At 44.5% G+C, this 21,496-nt stretch overlaps 1 pseudogene; it reads right to left on the bottom strand.

Annotated features, from left to right (window-relative positions):
• Nucleotides 1-7,437: 7,437 nt before the first annotated feature.
• Nucleotides 7,438-21,496, bottom strand: part of LOC111970323 (guanine nucleotide-binding protein G(s) subunit alpha-like) — a 53,554-nt pseudogene continuing 39,495 nt past the window's right edge.

Below are 21,496 nucleotides of genomic sequence, written 5' to 3'. Positions count from 1 at the left end.
ACCCACTGTTCCTAGGCCGTCATTGTATATAATAATTTGTTCTTAACTGACTTGCCTAGTTAAATAGAGGTTTAAAAAATGGCTAACAACTACTCCCTCTCACACAGACTCTATGACCATCCACAGGTCTCTACCCACTCAGTCACAACCTACGCTGCTGCTAAAATGATTATTGGGTTCTGTGTGGCTCAGCTGGTAGAGCATGGTGCTTGCAATGCCAGGGTTGTGGCTTCCATTCCCACAGGGGACCAGTATGAAAATGTATGCACTCTCTACTGTAAGTTGCTCTGGAAAAGAGTGTTGTCTAAAATGTGATTAGATTTATTATTCCATTACGATTAATATTTATCCAGCTACTGGTCACTATTACTCCTGTTTACATGTGTATATTACCATTGGATTTGAAATTATACAATGACTGTGAGGTTAAAGTGCAGATTGTCTGTCTGATTTAATATGAGGGTGTTTCCTCCATATCGAGTAAACCGTTTACAAATTACAACACTTTTAGTTTATAGTCCCCCCATTTTAGGGGACCAAAAGTATTTGGACAAATTCACTTATATTTGTATTGAAGTTGTAAAAACTTAGGTATTTGGTCCCGTAGTACGCAATGACTACATCAAGCTTGTGACTAGAAATGTTTGATACATTTGCTGTGCCCAATAGAAATGAATGGTAAATAATGTATTGTGTCATTTTAGAGTCACTTTTATTGTTAATAAGAATATAATATGTTTCTAAACACTGATACATTAATGTGGATGATACCATGATTACGGATAATGCTGAATGAATCATGAATAATGACGAGTGAGCAAGTTAGTGGCATAAATGCACTATGTGGAATACAAGTATGTGGACACTCCTTCAAATTTGTGGCTTCGGCTATTTCAGCCACCTGTTGCTGATAGGTGTATAAAATCGAGCTCACAGCCATGCAATCTCCATAGATAACATTGGCAGTAGAATGTCCCGTAATGAAGAGCTCAGTGACTTTCAACTTGGTACCGTGCTAAGATTTCACCTTAACAACAAGTCAGTTTGTCAAATTTCTTCCCTGCTAGAACTGTCATGGTCAACTGTAAATGCTCTTATTGTGAAGTGGAAACGTCTCGGAGCAACAATGGCTCCACCGCGAAGTGGTAGGCCACACAAGCTCACAGAATGGGAGAGCAGTGCTGAAGAGCGTAAAAATCGTCTGTCGTTGAATGCAACACTCACAGTTCCAAACTTACTCTGGAAGCAACGTTAGCACAATAACTGTTTATCAGGAGCTTCATGAAATGGGTTTCCATGGCCGAGCAGCCACACACAAGCCTAAGATCATCTTGCGCAATTCCAAGCATCGGCTGGAGTGGCGTAAAGCTCGCCGCTAACACGTTCTCTGGAGTGATGAATCACACTTCACCATCTGGCAGTCCAACAAACAAAAATCTGAGTTTGGCAGGAGCTTTACGCTCCTGCCAGGAGAACGCTACCTGCCCGAATGCATAGTGCCAACTGTAAAGTTTGGTGGAGCAATAATGGTCTGGGGCTGTTTTTCATCGTTCAGGCTAGGCCCCTTAGTTCCAATGAAGGGACATCTTAATACTACAGCATACAATGACATTCTAGACGATTCTGTACTTCCAACTTTGTGGCAACAGTTTGGGCAAGGTCCTTTCCTGTTTCAGCATGACAATGTCCCCGTGCAAAAAGCAAGGTCCATACAGAAATGGTTTGTCGAGATCGGTGTTGAAGAACTTCACTGGCCTGCACAGAGCCCTGACCTCAACCCCATTGAACACCTTTGGAATTAATTGGATTCCCGACTGCGAGCCAGGCCTAATCGCCCAACATCAGTGCCCGACCTCACTAATGCTCATGGCTGAATGGAAGCAAGTCCCTGCAGCAATGTTCCAACATCTACTGGAAAGCCTTCCCATAAGAATGGAGACTGTTATAGCAGCAATGGGGGACCAACTCCATATTAATGCCCATGATTTTAGAATGAGATGGTCGACGAGCAGGTGTCCACATACTTTTGTATCTAGTGTATTATCTAGAGTATCATATACCCCCCTCCAAAATGCTACCCTCTCCTGTTATTGTAATGGTGAGAGGTTAGTGTGTCTTGGGGGTATGATATTTGTGCGTCCGTAACTTTTTCACCCATCATTATTCACGATTAATTCAGAATTATCAGTAATCATAGTAGCATCCACATTAATGTAATAGTGTTTAGAAACATATTCTATTCTTATTTACAATAAAAGTGACTCCAAAATGACACAATACATTATTTACCACTCATTTCTGAAACTCAACAAAAACAAACAGCAAATGCATCCAACACATTTGTAGAGTCACAAGCTTGGTGTAGTCATTGTGTGCTATGAGTATGGGACCAAATATTACACTTTTTACTACACATCTATGTGAATTTGTCTCAATACTTTTGGTCCCCTAAATCAGGGGGGGGGGGGGGGTTAGACTATGTACAAAAAGTGCTTTAGATTCTAAACGGTTGACCCAATGAGGGTGAAAATACCCTCAAATGAAAGCTGACAGTCTGCACTTTAACCATAGTCATTGTTCGTATCATTTCAAAAGAGCCAAAACAAAAACAGAAGTGTCACAATACTTTTGGAGCCCACTGTTCATCCACTACCGGTCACCTTTTTTGTTACATATAAACCCACCTCATCCACTCCAGTAAGGTACTGGCACTGACCTGTACAGTGCATTCTGAAAGTATTCAGAACTCTTAACCTTTTCCACATTTTGTTACGTTACAGCCTTATTCTCAAATTGTTTAAATAGTTTTTTCCCCTAATCAATCTACACACAATACCCCACATACCTCACTAGCCACTTTAAACAATGCCACTTCATATAATGTTTACATACCCTACATTACTCATCTCATATGTATATACTGTACTCTATACCATCTACTGCATCTTGCCATCTTTATGTAATACATGTATCACTAGCCACTTTAAACAATGCCACTTTTATATGTTTACATACCCTACATTACTCATCACATATGTATATACTGTACTCGATACCATCTACTGCATCTTGCCTATGCCGTTCTGTACCATCACTCATTCATATATTTTTATGTACATATTCTTAATTCCTTTACACTTGTGTGTATAAGGTAGTTGTTGTGAAATTGTTAGGCTAGATTACTCGTTGGTTATTAGTGCATTGTCGGAACTAGAAGCACAAGCATTTCGCTACACTCGCATTAACATCTGCTAACCATGTGTATGTGACCAATAAAATTAGATTTGATTTGATTTAATGACAAAGCAAAAACAGGTTTTTTGAATTTTTTGCAAATGTATTAAAAACAAAACACTGAAATACCACATTTACATAAGTATTCAGACCCTTTAGTCAGTACTTTGTTGAAGCACCTTTGGCAGCGATTACAGCCTCGAGTCTTCTTGGGAATGACGCTACAAGCTTGGCACACCTGTATTTGGGGAGTTTCTCCCATTCTTCTCTGCAGATCCTCTCAAGCTCTGTCAGGTTGGATGGGGAGTGTCACAGCACAGCTATTTTCAGGTCTTTCCAGAGATGTTCGATCAGGTTCTGGCTGGGCCACTCAAGGACATTCAGAGACTTGTTCCGAAGCCACTCCTGCATTGTCTTGGCAGTGTACTTGTGGTCGTTGTCCTTTTGGAAGGTCAACCTTCGCCCCAGTCTGAGGTCCTGAGCGCTCTAGAGCAGGTTTTCATCAAGCTGTACTTTGCTCCATTAATCTTTTCCTCAATCCTGACTAGTCTCCCAGTCCCTGCCTCTGAAAAACATCCCCACAGCATGATGCTGCCACCACCATGCTTCACCTTATGGATGGTGTCAGGTTTCCTCCAGATGTGACGCTTGGAATTCAGGCTAAAGAGTTTCATCAGACCAGAGAATCTTGTTTCTCATGGTCTGAGAGTCCTTTAGGAGCCTTCTGGCAACCTCCAAGCGGGCTGTCATGTGCCTTTTACTGAGGAGTGGCTTCCGTCTGGCCATTACCATATAGGCCTGATTGCTGGAGTGCTGCAGAGATGGTTGTCCTTCTGGAAGGTTCTCCCATCTCCACAGAGGAACTCTGGGACTCTATCAGAGCTCACCTCCCTGACCAAGGCCCTTCTCCCCCGTTTGCTCAGTTTGGCCGAGTGGCCACTCTAGGAAGAGTCTTGGTGTTTCCAAACTTCTTCCATTTAAGAATGATGGAGGCCACTGTGTTCTTGGGGACCTTCAATGCTGCAGAAATGTTTTGGTACCCTTCCCCAGATCTGTGCTTCGACACAATCTTGTCTCGGAGCTCTACGGACAATTCCTTTGACCTCATGGCTTGGTTTTCGCTCTGACGTGCACTGTCAACTGTGGGACCTTATAGAGGCAGGTGTGTGCCTTTCTAAATCATGTCCAATCAATTGAATTTACCACAGGTGGACTCCAATAAAGTTGTAGATACAGCACAAGGATGATCAATGGAAACAGGATGCACCTGAGCTAAATTTCGAGTCTCATAGCAAAGGGTCTGAATACTTGTGTCAATAAGGTATCTGTTTTTTTATTTGTAATACATTTGCAACAATGTCTAAAAAAACTGTTTTCACTTCGTCATTATGGGTTATTGTGCGTAGATCGATGAGGAAAATGTTTTATTTAATCCATTTTAGAACAAGGGTGTAACGTAACAAAATGTGGAAAAAGTCAAGGGGTCTGAATACTTTCCGAATGCACTGTACTTGCATTCTCGTGTTCTTTAACTCTCATCGTAGTTCTTGTGTGGTTTTTATTCTTACTTTCATGTTTTATTCAATTTTTTCTATGATTATCACTGCATTGTAGGAAAGAGCTCTCAAGGCAAGAATGTCACTGTACACCTGTTGTTTCCTGTGCACGTGTTTCCTGTGCACGTGGCGAATAAATGTTGAAACTTGAACTCATGATCTATCCAGTTGTTGTACCCGAACAAAGCCTCCCACCCCGTGTGTGTGTGTGTGTGTGTGTGTGTGTGTGTGTGTGTNTGTGTGTGTGTGTGTGTGTGTGTGTGTGTGTGTGTGTGTGTGTGTGTGTGCTTTACTCAGACAGTGTAACACTCTGCTTTTACAGCCGTAATTTAAATCTTTGTACAAAATGTACAGGAAGTGCTAGACACATGGAAAAGCAACATACATTGAAAACACTCAATGTAAAAAATGTAAAAGCCAGGTGTTTTTTGGTGCTAAACTTACACTCACTTATTGCTGCAGCGAGTTGGGCTAGGAAAACACAGGAGACATCAACATAAATATACTAAATGACGAAATAGCTGAAATCTGGTTTCCCACCACTGTCACAGTACCACCATTTGAAAAAGGCAAGGGCTATGCCTCAAGAGTGAGGCTTAGTGTACTCTCATGTTCAAATCTGGCAAAAGTTGACAAATAAATACATAAATACTACTATGCATTTGTAAAACACAGAGCCATGGCGGAGCATAGCCAAATGAGAACTTGTTCTCAACTAGCCTACCTGGTTAAATAAAGGTAAAATAAAAAAAWAATAATAAAAATWAAAAAAAATGGCTGAATGTGTACTGTCATTTTCTGTAGTACAGAGAGGGTCATCTTGGTTGTCACCTGGTAGTAGGGCAAGCCTGCAGAAATAGAAGAGGCTCAGTCTGGTGAATATGGACATGACAGAAAATGGTAGCTTCGAAAAATAAATGGTACTCAGCCTCTGCAAGGCAGAATTAAAAATGAACCAAACACTAATACATTTTTTCTTATTTTTTTAAGCAAAAATAATTTGGTTTATGTAGAAACAAGCAATGTTTTGCATTTTGATATTATCCTCTCCTTTAAAAGAGTTAAAGCTTAAAAAAAGAAATACAAAATTAGTATAAGCTCCTCCCATTACACCCAGATTAAATGTAGGCCGATGTTGGTGACAAAAAAACGAAGAAAATCTGGGGAGAGCTCACAATGGAGATACTATAGATAATAACATACATATAAAATATACAATCTGAAATATATTTTATATATATTAAATTGTGTTAAGGTTTAATATATTTTACTACAAAACATTAGGATGGGATGTCTGCTTATTTTTCTTCTAAAATTCTATTATATATAAAATCATAGGAAAGTAAAGCAAAACAAATGAATCAACGGACAAACAAATGTGGGAAAATGGTAACTAAGCAACAGATGGCAGCCTCGTCCCCTCACCCCACCCCTACCCAGGGTGCACCAGCACGGGGGGCGGCTGAGGCCTGCCTAGCTGTACAGCGCAGTGAAACATACATTACATCTTAGCTCATTTTACAAGTACAGTCGTGATCAAGGCACAGGGATCTTCTACAAGTATTTTTTTTCCGTAAAGTTGTACAAAATAATACATTTTACAGTCTGTACAAGAATAATAGTCCAGCAGTAAAATAAAGACAGACAGACATACTGAATGCTCGGAGGCTGGGAGACAGGAGAGGAGAGGTGGCAGGGAATAACACAGGGATGTGTAGGGGTAAGTGATGAGGGCAGGACACAGGTGCTGTCTGGGTTGTGTGTGTGTGTGTGTGTGTGTGTGTGTGTGTGTGTGGTGTGTGTGTGTGTGTGTGTGTGTGTGTGTGTGTTGTGTGTGTGTGTGTGTGTGTGTGTGTGTGTGTGTGTGTGTGGTGTGTGAGTGCCATGTCTGTCCTTTGCCCCTCAACTTTTTATTTCCGTGTGTTGTGTTATTCTTCCTTGTTAAATAAAGCCGGTCTATAATCCCCAGGTGTTGAAAATAGTTCCATGTTTTGTGTGCTGGAGTCTGGTAGCAGCGGGAAGGGAGGGAGAAGAAGAATAGACGGGGTGATTTGGGAGGTAGGAAACAGGAGAAACAGGGTTAAATGGTGCACAAAGGCAGATCGCACACACAGTGTACACCAACACACAACATGGGGAACTAAAAAACTTAAAAGTTGACTTGTGTTTATACAGGAATATTATCATATTTATATATATACACACACACACACACACACACAACACACACACACACACACACACACACACAATATATAATATAAATATATATATATAATATATATATATTATATATATAGCTTGGATGTTTTGCACTGCATGATGTTCACTGTATGCATGAATTCATGTATATATATGTTTAGATTTTTCTCCTCATTGATTCCAGAAAAGCAAGTCATGTGACAGTCTTGTGTCCGAGTCACACTCAGTTCTACAATGCATCCATCCATCCCCAGGCAGAACGTGCTCACAACCTGCTCTTTATTGGTTACATTCCTCCATTTTTTCTTCCCAGAGCCTTCTTCAGTGTACTGTACATACTGCATCTCTCGAGGACATCTCTTGCCAGAGTAACTCAAGACTGTGTGTGTGTGTGTGTGTGTGTGTGTGTGTGTGTGTGTGTGTGTGTGTGTTGTGTGGGGTGTGCGTGTGTGTGATGTTGTGTGTGTGTGTTGTGCGCTGTGTGTGTGTGTGTGTGTGTGAGGAATATTTCCAAGTAAAAGAATGAATGTGAGACACTGAAAATGAGAGAGGAATTGCACATTGCAGACCTGAGCACAGTTTCAAAGTGCAGTGGCGTGTTCAGCAGTCCTAGCTTGTTACAGGTACAGTACTGTGTTTAGGAGTCTGTTGGCTTGTTACAGGTACAGTACTGTGTTTAGGAGTCTGTGGCTGCACTGTCACTTTCTTACTTTGAAACACAGTGTCCCCAGGAGAAGGTGTTTGTTTTTCAGGATGGAAGGGGAGGGCTGGTTGAGTGACGAGGGGACTAACTGATCAAGGATAGGCAGAACACTGGGAGTCTCTCCTCCCACTCCCATCACAAGAGCTCGTATTGTCGTAGGTGCATCCTCTGAATGATGTCTCGGCAGTCGTTGAAGACGCGCCGGATGTTTTCAGTGTCCACTGCGCAGGTGAAATGGGGATAACAATAGTGCCTTCCGTCTCCACTGGCTGTGCTGATCCTCTGAAAAGGCCACAAAGAAGAGAAGGGTTTCATTATCACATATGGCTGTGACAATATTGGCCTGAGACTTCTATACACATTTGGTACTACTACAGTCTCACAATATGCTTGGTTTATTACACAAAAAGGTCAACAAAAAAGTGACTAGACATTAATGAATGTACCAGAAACTCATCACGTATGAAGTACTTTGCCCTTGTGACACGAGGATCCTCCCCTGGCTCTGGTGTTGCTGGTTCGGAAGGACAGAGACATCAAACTCAGTGGACATCAGTTATATACCAGCATCTGTTTAATCACTGTATACCAGACATTTTCATTTCCATCAGTAAAATAATCCATGTTAACAAGATTCATTCTTCACCAGAGAAAAGTTCGCAAAGTGTTCCGAAGTGTTCAAAGTTATATTATTACAATTGTTACATTTCCAGATAAACTTGAAACATTGACAGTCTTGAATAGTTCCAGTAGAGAGTTGCTCAGGAGTATTACTGTTTCCCTTACCATCATCTGGCGTAGTGTAGCGCCCAAACTCTGGGAAATACTCTTCAATTTTAGATTTCCCRGCAAGCACCTTCTCTGCTAGCAGATCCTGTTTGTTCAGGAAGAGAATGACAGAAATGGTCCGTAGCCACCTGAGGAGAGAAACAATAACAAAGGGAGTTGAAGTGGATGTATTCAAATCAATGACATTTTAAATTAGCATAAAAGGTCAACAATCCATATRGGCAACTGCTGTGGTTGGGAATCACACAAAACAACATTATGTCAAGGACAGGAGTGGCTTTGTAAGGGGGAGAGAACTGAAAGTGGTAGAGGCCAGGGAGGTCTTGCCTGTTGTTCCAGATGTTCTTGAAGAGGTTGAGGGCCTCCTGCAGCCGGTTGGTCTGATTGTCCTCCCGGATCACCATGTTGTAGCTGCTACTGGCTACCACAAAGATAATGGCTGTCACATCTGGAGGGAGGGACAGACAGATAGACAGACAGACAGACAGACAGACAGACAGACAGACAGACAGACAGACAGAGACAGACAGACAGACAGACAGACAGACAGACAGACAGACAGACAGACAGACAGACACACACAGACAGACAGACAGACAGACAGACAGACAGACAGACAGACAGACAGACAGGGAGATAACCACCACTGGGTTAGACATGATACAGGACATGGATGTGAAGGTGGATGCATCACATGCCATTTGCTTATACACTAATTGGAGGTAGAAATACAACAGTATTAGATGGTGCAGAGGCCTTACCATTAAAACACTGAATCCACTTTCGGCGTTCATCCCTCTGACCTCCAACATCAAACATACTGGGAGAGGAGAAAAGACAATGAGAGTTACTTACTGCCCAATATATCCACTGATAACAAGTAGTAGAAACACAGAGGGATCAACAGTTAACTAGGGTATTCATCTTGAAGAAAAATGSCTGCCATTTCAAACTCACTGAAAATTGACTTTGTCTACTTGGAATCTTGTCTCAAAAATCCCTGAAGTCAGTACTCTGCATCTCAACAGGTCCTGATCAGTAGGAGAGTAGTCACTCTGCTTCACAATTTCAATCTTTTCTAGAAAGCTGTAAAAGAGGATTACACATTTATTGACAGARATTAAAGGACACAATATGATATTTATAGAGTATATTGTGCATACAACTGACAGAAATACATAATTAGTACTATACCCAAATGGACAATACTCCAAGAAATATAACAATATCCTTCATTCCTGAGAGACAGATGACTGAAACCCACACAGTACCCAGAATTACCAAACATCAGCCWACCAACTCTGAAACATTCTCAAACCAGAACTATTGTCAAAAACCAAAACCTCACTGGGTGCTGCATTTGAGACATTAGATTTATGTTATCTGTCTGCGAATTCAGCCAACTACATGTTTCACCATACATTTCCTGTCAAACTAACCAGACCGTAAACATTCTCAAGATGGCACTAGCGGTCATTCCGCCTCTGGCAAATTCCATACCAGGCAGATTGAGACGCGGGCAGGGAGACTACAGTCACCAACCAGTAAAGCAAAAAYATGATAACACTTCCACAACCGACCAGCGGAGGGGTGTATTTATTCTCCACAGCGAGACCAGAGGTTTGCAGTGTGAGTCACCAGCCGTTTGCTCTGTCAGACACTGTAGTCACTGGAGCTGCTGCTGTAGTAGTAATAGTGAGGGGTGGGGGGGCTCTGTAAATGTTATATGCATATAGTTGAACCATTAAATATGTTGAAGCTGAATTTAGAGAGCTTATGGTCTACAGCTAACTGACTGTTGTGCCTTTAGACTGAGGTGATTTGTTGTGGCCAGCCAGCAGACGGATCGGATCCACCCCTCCCTCTTTTTCTACATGTGAACCTGGACCCTAAGTGTGGACTGCCGTCATTGGTCCAGTCTACTGGGCAGAATGGTGTGACAAGCCCAACCTCACACCATGGTCATAGGCTACACATTTCAATATCAGAGAGGTAGTATTGTGTTGTGTCGTTCCAACAGTCAAATACAATGACTGCTGTCTGAAACGAAGGTAAAACAGCTCAATTCCACAGTGAAGTGCAGTGATTCAGGGCATTACTGAAGATCCCCATGGAGACCAATAAACTTTGATTTGATTGGAGAATAGCTGTAGGAATGGGAGGCCTGGTAACCCGCCTCATGTCCAGAACCCCAACATGGACAATCAGTGTGCTGCCTGGCTGCCTCTCAGGGAAGAGGTATATAACCCTCTGAGATAACTAGGAATGTGACACACTGGTGTGAAATGTGACCAGAGGCCTGCAGGTCACACACAGAGAGAGGAGGGGGATGTCAGACAGACAGACAGACAGACAGAGATTCACATAGACAGACATGCTTCATGCTCACAAACGCACTCGTGCGCCCGCACGCAGAGCCAGCTAGCTACCATCTCCCTCTTGGGGCTGAGTGGCGAGGCTGTTCTCATACCACAACTGCTCTGATGTGCCCATGGATCCAGTCCAAAAACACATCTCAATTTTAGAATTTCTCCCTATTAATAGAGCTAGTCCTATAATAACCATCCCCCAGTAGTCAGACTGAATAATGATGTAGAAACACTAACCTGGTGTGCTTTTATTGGTGGCAGACTGACGTTTGTTTTTATATTTTCTTTAACTAGTTTGGTGATCTCAAAYGTATTTCTGGGATATAGTGTTTGTGTCCATTTGTCCAGCACTGGTAAATGGAAATTTAACTTACCACCCCAGCCTTTGAGATTTCCAGTAATTTCAGTATCTTTAACTTTATCTTTAACTTTAAGTAACAATAGCCTAAGTTTAATAACAGAGACATGTTCTACAAAGCAGGCTACAATGTGGCATAACTTAATAGCTCTGGGGCATTGCTCCAAAAATCTTAAAGACAACACACACACAAACACACATACACTGAATCACGTGAATTATATTTACATTTACATTTTCGTCATTTAGCAGACGCTCTTATCCAGAGCGACTTACAGTAGAGTGCATACATTTTATTACATTTTTTACATACTGAGACAAGGATATCCCTACCGGCCAAGAGCAGACGCTCTTATCCAGAGCGACTTACAGTAGAGTGCATACATTTTATTACATTTTTACATACTGAGACAAGGATATCCCTACCGGCCAAACCCTCCCTACCGGCCAAACCCTCCCTAACCCGGACGACGCTATGCCAATTGTGCGTCYCCCCACGGATCTCCCGGTTGCGGCCGGCTGCGACAGAGCCTGGGCGCGCGCCCAGAGACTCTGGTGGCGCAGCTAGCACTGCGATGCAGTGCCCTAGACCACTGCGCCACCCGGGAGAGACGGGTATAACAATGATTATTTGTTTATATTTTCCACCAAAGAAAATGTATGGGATCTACTGATGCCAACCGATAACATTGTACAGTCAAATTGTTAATGGGTCAAGTTCACCTCATTGAACTAAAACCCCGTAAAATACATAATTTAAAAACGGTCAGAATTTTGAGGCATTGTCCTCTCACAATTTTCTATTTTCAACAAAACGTTAAACACATTCTGGTTTGTACAAAATGGGTTTAGTATAACATGGGTTTGCTTATTGTTGGTTAAGATTCCTAATAGTTGTTCTACTTCAGATGAAAGACGTGCAAGGAGTATTTCTAAATGTTTCCCTACATCTCATAATGTCATCCGCTGCACATCTGGACTTGTTTCTCAGCCGTCCCGCAGCCTATAACTGATCCACCACACACTGTTAGAGAAAAGACAACTCCAGCCTTTCCAATAGATTATAATATTCCACACCATGCTAGTGAGCAGTGTCATGGCCGTGTTTGCTAGCTGAGCACATGCGCAGAAAGAGACATGTGACCATGTCAAGATGCTAGATCAGGAACAGAGAGTGGGCCTGGAACATACATGGATACATTGATAGAGAGATTAACCATGCAAGTCTACAAGTCTATCAGTTTTGTAATACATTTGAAATGTGGCTTAATACATATTCCTTGAATATGAATGACCTGATCCTAATCTTTACAAACATGTTGATTACAGATTGTAAATAGTATGATAATTAAAACCCTTACATTGCATCATCATTATTATAACTACATTAAATATATTATTGCAAACAACCCACTATTTCACTGTCCCTAACATCCCTCCGTATTTAAAGACACACACACCCAGAAGTCGCTCTGACACAGAAGAGAGGGAGAAAGAGAGAAAAGAGAGAGAATACATTACAGAGCTGCGCCAAAAATAGCTCCCTGGCGCCCTGGCCTCCAGCTTGGTTGTTATGGTGACAGAACCACAGGCGCTATAAATAGACTATCAGCTCCAAATCTTTAGTGACTGGAGTGGGGCCAGAGAGAGGGAGAGACAGACACAGAAAAGAAAGAGAGAGAGTGAGAGAGAGAGAAAGAAAGAGGCAGGGAGAGAAGAAATAGGGGGGAGGGAAACGTGGAGAGAGACCAGCAAAGGGAGGGTGAGAGCCCCCCCGCCCAAAAGGGCTGTTGAGCACAGAATGCTGGAAGTAGAGAGGGAAAGGGGTAACAGGCTCTAAACAGGAGAGCATTCTAGAAATAACAACCGTCTGGGATCGCAACAATGTAACTACGTACGCAGACCAGGGGTGTATTCATTAGTCGGAATCTGTTTTGCAACGGACACGTTTACGGTTTACTCTACGAACCAAACTGAAGCAAACAGAGCAAGCGGGACAAAACCGGGAGGGACCTACCTGAATTTGTCCAGCTGCACGGTCGTAACACTGTAGTGTGTCTCACAATTTTCCTGGAGTGTATCCATTAGTCTCGTTTTCGTTACAAAACGTTTCGTAACAGAAAATGTTTCGCAATGGAATCCGACTAATGAATACACCCCAGGAAAGTTGCGAGACGCGCTACAATGTTATGGCCATGCACCTGGAACCAACAACTGTTTACCTATTCTCACGCTGGAAATGCAGTCAGCTAGATAAATAGGGAGGATTTTATATGCGTGCAGTGTGTGCGACTACACGAAAATACACACACACAAACTCAGACCTTTCAGTTTGAAAAGCCCTCTTATGCTCTCCCCCAACCCTGTTTCCAGTGAAACCTCTCACCCTCCCTCTCTCTCTATCTCTCTTTGCCTCCCTCCCTCTCTCCTTCCTTCTCTCCCTCATGTGATGACTCAGTCCCAGCCATTTCCTGCAGAGACACTTCTACAAACCGGATGGGGAGAGAGAAAGAGAGAGAATGGGAGAGAAGAGTTTACCAAGTGAACAATGTATAGCAGAAAAGTGAAGATAGTGTGGCTTTGAGAGAAAGTAGAACTGACAGGCCAGACTGAATGGTCTATAGCTCCGTTGATACATATGTCAGTGGCTAGTCGGCTAGGCCAGGGGTTCTCAAACTGGGGTCGCGMAGGTACTGCAGCAGGTCAACGGCCAGATCTAAAAATATTTAGTCATATTGTTTACGTTTCATAAAACATTACTAACAACAACAGATTTAATGAATGTTGGCCAAGGGATCCGGGGAATAAGTTTAGAGGGTGTAATATAGTACAATGTAATATTATTGTATTATCTAAAATGTATGTTCTTAACCCTTGGCAAAATGGGTCTGGAAGGCTCACAGGGATATTGGTATCCACAGTACTCTACCAATTATACATTTTAGAACTTACTACTTATTGTATTGCACTAAAACATTTTTGTTTTTATTTTTACATAAATGCACTGTAATTTAAGCTTTAAACCTGTGTAGCAGTGTGATGTTGTTCCCCTAGATTACGCACCAAATTGCACACAAGGACCAATTCAAATAGGCCAGGTCAAGAGGGGATGTTAATAATTTGATAATAATAATAATAATTCAGTGTAWTTTTTTATTTAATTACAGCTGCATAGCTAATGTTTTTATTTGGTGTACAAACACTTTTTCATACCAATATTGTACATACAWGTGATTGTAAAAGTTTTGTATATTTTGGTTTGGCCCATCGCGGGTTATCTGTATTCCCATACCCCTTTATCGTTCTCTTTTGCCTGACCCTCGGCTAGCAAGGTGCCGGAGAGCTGTGACTGCACCAAGGGTAACGTGTGTGTTGTCTCTTCGTGTGCAGGGCAAATAAAAAGAGTTCAACGAGCAGACCGTCAGTTGTGGCAGCGTCCTAATTGAAAACACACAACGCAGAACGAACCACGCTACACCTGCAAAATGTGTAGAATTACAGGACATGAGCTTTAAAGCTGCAACAACAACAAAAATCTTTGCCCAAGGACTATACTTTTTTTGAATAGCAGGAAATTAGCTTGAAAACTGCACACATTTCTCTCCGATGCCAGGAGGTGGGCCTTTAAAATGTTCCTTCCCAGGGCCCGAGACTTTGTTCATGCACTGCCGAAGTCAGATTAAAACTCATTGTATACTATTTTATCTCACTAAAGAAGAATTTGCTATCACATAATTCTCGTGACAGGTTCCTGGCCCCAAAAAGTTTGAGAACCCCTGGCCTAGGCTACTCCACACAGCCCTATTTCCTCAGCATTCCTAAAGCTGTCCACATCAGCCTGAGAGGAACAGCTCAACAACCTCTCTCTGCTTTGTCTGCGGCATCGCAACTTCACTTCCCAGTCCTGTTCACTGAATTATGTAGTGCGTTTAGGTACAAATCTTATCAGGGAAACTAAGATACAAATGCAAAATGAGGCCTAGTTTATCAAGTTTGGTATGGAATACAGAATCAGTCCAAAGCAAACACAATTTTGACTTGAGGGACACATTGGGCTTTTTAAAAACCAGCGGAGGGCCGATTTGTTCGTCAAAAGCAATTTGCGGGCCAGAAAAAGGGCAGTTATTTGACATTTTTTATTTATTTAACTATCTGGTTTCGACATTCAAGAGTGGCCTGGAGTGTTTTTTACACCCCTCCCCACCCATGATTTTGACAGAGCAATGAGCAGTGCTATTGTCAGACAAGACCGTAATACTCCTAATACACAGGGAAAGAGCTTTTTATTTTGAGATTTATTTCTGTGACATTCATGTAGGACTGAGATTTATGCAGGTTAACCGTGCTCTCAGTAGGTCTCAGATCAAAACTACTTGACATTTTGTTTTGGGTATCTGTTTGGTTTAGTATCTATACTACCATATCGTCTATACTGTATGTTACTGTTGGAACTTTTCAAGGCACTCCCCAAATTGACCCCCAATTCATAACGGGAGCCGGTAAAAGTTTGCTCTCAAGAATATGTAACGTAACATGTTTTATCACAGTTGTTAAGGAATGAAAATGTAGCGCTCAGCCAGAGAAAGACATTTTGACAACACAATAAGCAATACTTTCAACAACAGCCATTTCATAACTTCTAGGCCTAATATGTGATGCCCATGAGAGGGTGGTAATCTATGTGGTATAGAATGAAATGAGACAGATACATGGTGCTCCCGAGTGGCAGAGCGGTCTAAGGCACTGCATCTCAGTGCTAGAAGCATCACAACAGACCCTGGTTTGATCCCGGGCTGTATCACAACTGGCCGTGATTGGGAGTCCCATAGAGTGGCGCACAATTGGCCCAGCATTGTTAGGGTTTGGCCGGGTTAAACATTTTTTTTTAGTTAATCTTTATTGAACTAGGCAAGTCGGTTAAGAACAAATTCTTATTTACAATGACGGCATACCTGGGAACAGTGGGTTAACTGCCTTGTTCAGGGCAGAACGACAGATTTTTACCTTGGTTAGGCCGTCATTGTAAATAAGAATTTGTTCTTAACTGTCACGAGCTGTAACGTTCGTCGTCGGAATGAGACCAAAACGAGGCGTGGAAAGTGTTCATTATTTCATGTTCACAAAACCACTCAAACAAAATGACAAAAGGAGAAAAAACAGAAGCGCACAGTTCTGTCAGGGAAACAACCTAAACAGAAAACAACACCCCACAAATCCCAAACGGAAAATGACAACTTATATATGATCCCCAATCCCCAGACAACGATAGACAGCTGCCTCTGATTGGGAACCACACTCGGCAAAACAACAAAGAAATAGAAAACATAGATTTTACCACCCGAGTCACACCCTGACCTAACCAAACATAGAGGATAAATAAGGATCTCTAAGGTTAGGGCGTGACAGTACCCCCCAAAAAAGGTGCGGACTCCGGCAGCAAACCTGAACGGTGGGCCATCTACTGCTCGGTGGGGGCTCTGGTGCGGGACGCAGACCCCGCTCCGCTTTAGGCTCCCCCCACTTCGGTGGCACCTTCGGTGCAGGGATCGTCGCCGGGACCTCCGGACCGTAGATCSTCGCTGCAAGCTCTTAACTGGGGACCCTCGCTGCGGGCTCCGGACTGGGCACCCTCGCWGRGGGCTCCGGACTGGAGACTGTCGCTGCGGGCTCCGGACTGGAGACTGTCGCTGCGGGCTCCGGACTGGAGACCGTCGCTGCGGGCTCCGGACTGGAGACTGTCGCTGGGGGCTCCGGACTGGAGACCGTCGCTGCGGGCTCCGGACTGGAGACCGTCGCTGGGGGCTCCGGACTGGAGACCGTCGCTGGGGGCTCCGGACTGGAGACCGTCGCTGGAGGCTCCGGACTGGAGACTGTCGCTGGGGGCTCCGTACTGGAGACCGTCGCTGGGGGCTCCGGACTGGAGAACGTCGCTGGAGGCTCCGGACTGGGAACCCTCGCTGATGGGAGGAGACGTATAGACAGCCTGGTGCGTGGGGCTGCCACAGGGCCCACCAGGCTGGGGAGACACACAGGAGGCCTGGTCCTTAGAGGCACAGGATGAACCGGGCTGTGGGGGAGCACTGGAGATCTGGTGCGTAGCCTTGGCACCACTCCTCCAGGCTGAATGCCCACTTTAGCCCAGCACCTCCCGAGCGCAGGCACAGGTCGAACCGGGCTGTGGGGGAGCACTGTAGATCTGGTGCTTAACACGTGCACCTCTCCTTTTTGCTGCATGCCCACTTTAGCCCGGCACGTGCGGGAAGCTGGAACAGGCCGCAATGGGTTCTCCTGGCGAACTGGGGATACCGTGCGTAGAGCTGGCGCAGGATAACCCGGGCCGAGGAGACGCACTGGAGACCAGGAGCGCTGAGCCGGCACCACCCTACCTGGCTGGATACCCCTCTTTATGCGGCAGGTACGGAGAGCATGTACTGCAGGCACCTTGCTGTGACTTTGCACTGAAGGCACGGTGCGTAAAACCGGAAAACATGGCACTGGAACCGTGACCAACTCCGCTCGCCAACCCATGTTCCCCCCAAAWTMTTTTGGGGGGGTTGCCTCTCGTGCTCCCGTCTCTGCCGTAACTCCTGATCTCTCCGCTCCTCTCTATCTGCCTCCGCCTGTTTCCATGGCAGGCTTTTGTCACCTGCCATGATCTCCTCCCATGTCCACGATGTCCTAAACACCCTTCTCTCCCGTGCCCAGGATCCCTTCTCCTCCTGTCCAAGCTGCTTGGTCCTTCTTTGGTGGGGTGTTCTGTAACGTTCGTCGTCGGAATGAGACCAAAGCGCAGCGTGGAAAGTGTTCATGATTTAATGTTCACAAAAACACGCAAACAAAATGACAAAAGGAGAAAAAACGAAAGCGCACAGTTCTGTCAGGGAAACAACCTAAACAGAAAACAACACCCCACAAAACCCAAACGGAAAATGACAACTTATATATGATCCCCAATCAGAGACAACGATAGACAGTCAGGGTGTGACTCGGGTGGGAGAATCTATGTTTTCTATTTCTTTGTTGTTTTTGCCTAGTGTGGTTCCCAATCAGAGGCAGCTGTCTATCGTTGTCTCTGATTGGGGATCAAATAATAGTTGTCATTTTCCGTTTGGGTTTTGTGGAGTGTTTTCCGTTTAGTATCTGTGCCTGACGGAACTGTTCGCTTTCGTTTTTGTATTCGTTATTTTGTTTGAGTGATTCTTGACAAATAAAGATCATGAACACTTTCCACGCTGCGCTTGGTCCACTCTTCCTTACGACGACGAGCGTTACACAAGCCATGCAATCACATGGACGTTGTATATGAAGTGATTGCCTACAGTCTATTTCAGCACCTTTCGGACAGTCAACATGTCACCCTGTTGCATTGCTAAAAATTATTAAGATACAAACATCCTTAATTAAAAACAACACAGACAACCAAATGTGACAGGAAGTGCCATGAAAACATCAAAACTAAGAATCTGATGACAACAGAGCAGAAGTGATTCCATGCGCCTGCCTCCATCTGACTGAGACTCAATTCAACCTCCTCCAAAAGTCCTTATCACAGTTCCAATAACACATTATCACAGTCCTTATCACAGCCTTATCACAGTCCTTAGAACGCCTTACCACAGTCCTTAGAACAGTCCCTAGAACAGCCTCATCACAGTTCTTAGAAGAGCCTTAACCCAGTCCTTAGAACAGCCTTATCACAGCTTTATCACAGTCCTTAGAACAGCCTTATCACAGACCTTATCACAAGTCAGAGAGAAGGGAACACTACCAAGTCCTTATTACTGACACAGAGACGGGAAGAACACTACCAAGTCCTTATCACTGCCAGAGAGAGACGTTGGAACACTACCAATCCTTATCACCACAACAGAGAGGGGGAATATACTACCCAGTCCTTATCACTGACACAGACACAAGGGAATACTACCAAGTCCTTATCGCAGAGACAGAGAGGGGGGGATTCTACCAAGTCCTTATCGCTGACACAGAGAGGGGGGAATACTACCAAGTCCTTATCGCTGCCAAAGAGAGGGGGGAACACTACCAAGTCCTTAAAGTTGCCACAGAGAGGGGGAACACTACCAAGTCCTTATGTCTGCCACAGAGAGGGGGAACACTACCAAGTCCTTATCACCGCCACAGAGAGGGGAGAAATACCAAGTCCTTATCTCTGCCACAGAGAGGGGAAACACTACCAAGTCCTTTCACTGAGACAGAGAGGGGGAACACTACCAGGCCCTTATGCTGCACAGAGAGGGGGGAACACTACCAGGTCCTTATCACTGACACAGGGAGGGGGGAATACTACCATGTCCTTATCACTGAGACAGAGGGGGGGGACACTACCAGGGTTCTTATCACTGACACAGAGAGGGGGGAATACTACCATGTCCTTATCACTGACACAGAGAGGGGGAACACTACCAGGTCCTTATCACTGACCCGAGAGGGGGGAACACTACCATGTCCTTATCACTGACACAGAGGGGGGGAACACTACCAGGTCCTTATCACTGAGACAGAGAGGGGGGAATACACCAAGTCCTTATCGCTGCCAAAGAGAGGGGGGAACACTACCAAGTCCTTAACGTTGCCACAGAGAGGGGGAACACTACCAAGTCCTTATGTCTGCCACAGAGAGGGGGGAACACTACCAAGTCCTTATCACCGCCACAGAGAGGGGGAAAACTACCAAGTCCTTATCTCTGCACAGAAAGGGGAAACACTACCAAGTCCTTATCACTGAGACAGAGAGGGGGGAACACTACCAGGTCCTTAATCACTGATACAGAGAGGGGGGAACACTACCAGGTCCTTATCACTGACACAGGGAGGGGGGAATACTCCCATCCTTATCACTGAGACAGAGAGGGGGGAACACTACCAGGTCCTTATCACTGACACAGAGAGGGGGGAATACTACCATGTCCTTATCACTGACACAGAGAGGGGGGAACACTACCAGGTCCTTATCACTGACACAGAGAGGGGGGAAGACTCCATGTCCTTATCACTGACACAGAGAGGGGGGAAACACTACCAGGTCCTTATCACTGAGACAGAGAGGGGGGAACACTAACAGGTCCTTATCACTGCACAGATAGGGGGACACACCAAGTCCTTATCTCTGCCACAGAGAGGGGGAAACACTACCAAGTCCTTATCACTGACACAGAGACGGGGGAACACTACCAAGTCCTTATCACCACCACAAAGAGGGGGGAACACACCAAGTCCTTATCACACCACAGAGAGGGGGGAACACTACCAAGTCCTTATCACCCCACAGAGAGGGGGAAACACTACCAAGTCCTTATCACTGCCACATAGAGGGGATACCACCAAGTCCTTATCACCATCACAGAGAGGGGGAACACTACCAAGTCCTTATCGCCACACAAGAGAGGGGGAACACTACCAAGTCCTTATCACTGCCACATAGAGGGGGTACACCAAAGTCCTTATCCCTGAACACAGAGAGGGGAACACTACCAAGTCCTTATCTCTGCCACAGAGAGGGGGGAACACTACCAGTCTTATACACCACAGAGAGGGGGAAACACTACCAAGTCCTTATCACCACCACAGAGAGGGGGAAACACTACCAAGTCCTTATCACCACCACAGAGAGGGGGAAACACTACCAAGTCCTTATCTCTGCCACAGAGAGGGGGATACCACCAAGTCCTTATCACCACCACAGAGACGGGGGAACAACACCAATCCTTATCACCACCACAGAGAGGGGGAACACTAACCAAGTCCTTATCACTGCCACATAGAGGGGGATACCACCAAGTTCTTATCAATGACACAGAGACGGGGGAACACTAACAGGTCCTTCTCACTGACACAGAGAGGGGGAACACTACCAAGTCCTTGTCACCACCACAGAGAGGGGAACACTACCAAGTCCTTATCGCCACAACAGAGAGGGGGAACACTACCAAGTCCTTATCTCTGCCACAGAGAGGGGGAAACACTACCAAGTCCTTATCACTGACAACAGAGAGGGGGAACACTACCAAGGCCTTATCACTGCAACATAGAGGGGGATACCACCAAGTCCTTATCTCTGCCACAGAGAGGGGGAAACACTACCAAGTCCTTATCACTGCCACATAGAGGGGGATACCACAACTCCTTATCACTGACACGAGAGAGGGGGAACACTACCAGGTCCTTCTCACTGACACAGAGAGGGGAACACATATCAAGTCCTTATCACTGCCACAGAGACAGGGGACAATTACCCAGTCGTTATCACTGCCACAGAGAAGGTGGG

This window comes from Salvelinus sp. IW2-2015, linkage group LG1 (genome assembly GCF_002910315.2).
Source record: "Salvelinus sp. IW2-2015 linkage group LG1, ASM291031v2, whole genome shotgun sequence".
NCBI classification, from domain to species: domain Eukaryota; kingdom Metazoa; phylum Chordata; class Actinopteri; order Salmoniformes; family Salmonidae; genus Salvelinus; species Salvelinus sp. IW2-2015.
Note: the sequence above shows the minus strand (reverse complement) of the source record. Positions and strands in the feature narration are given on the sequence as shown.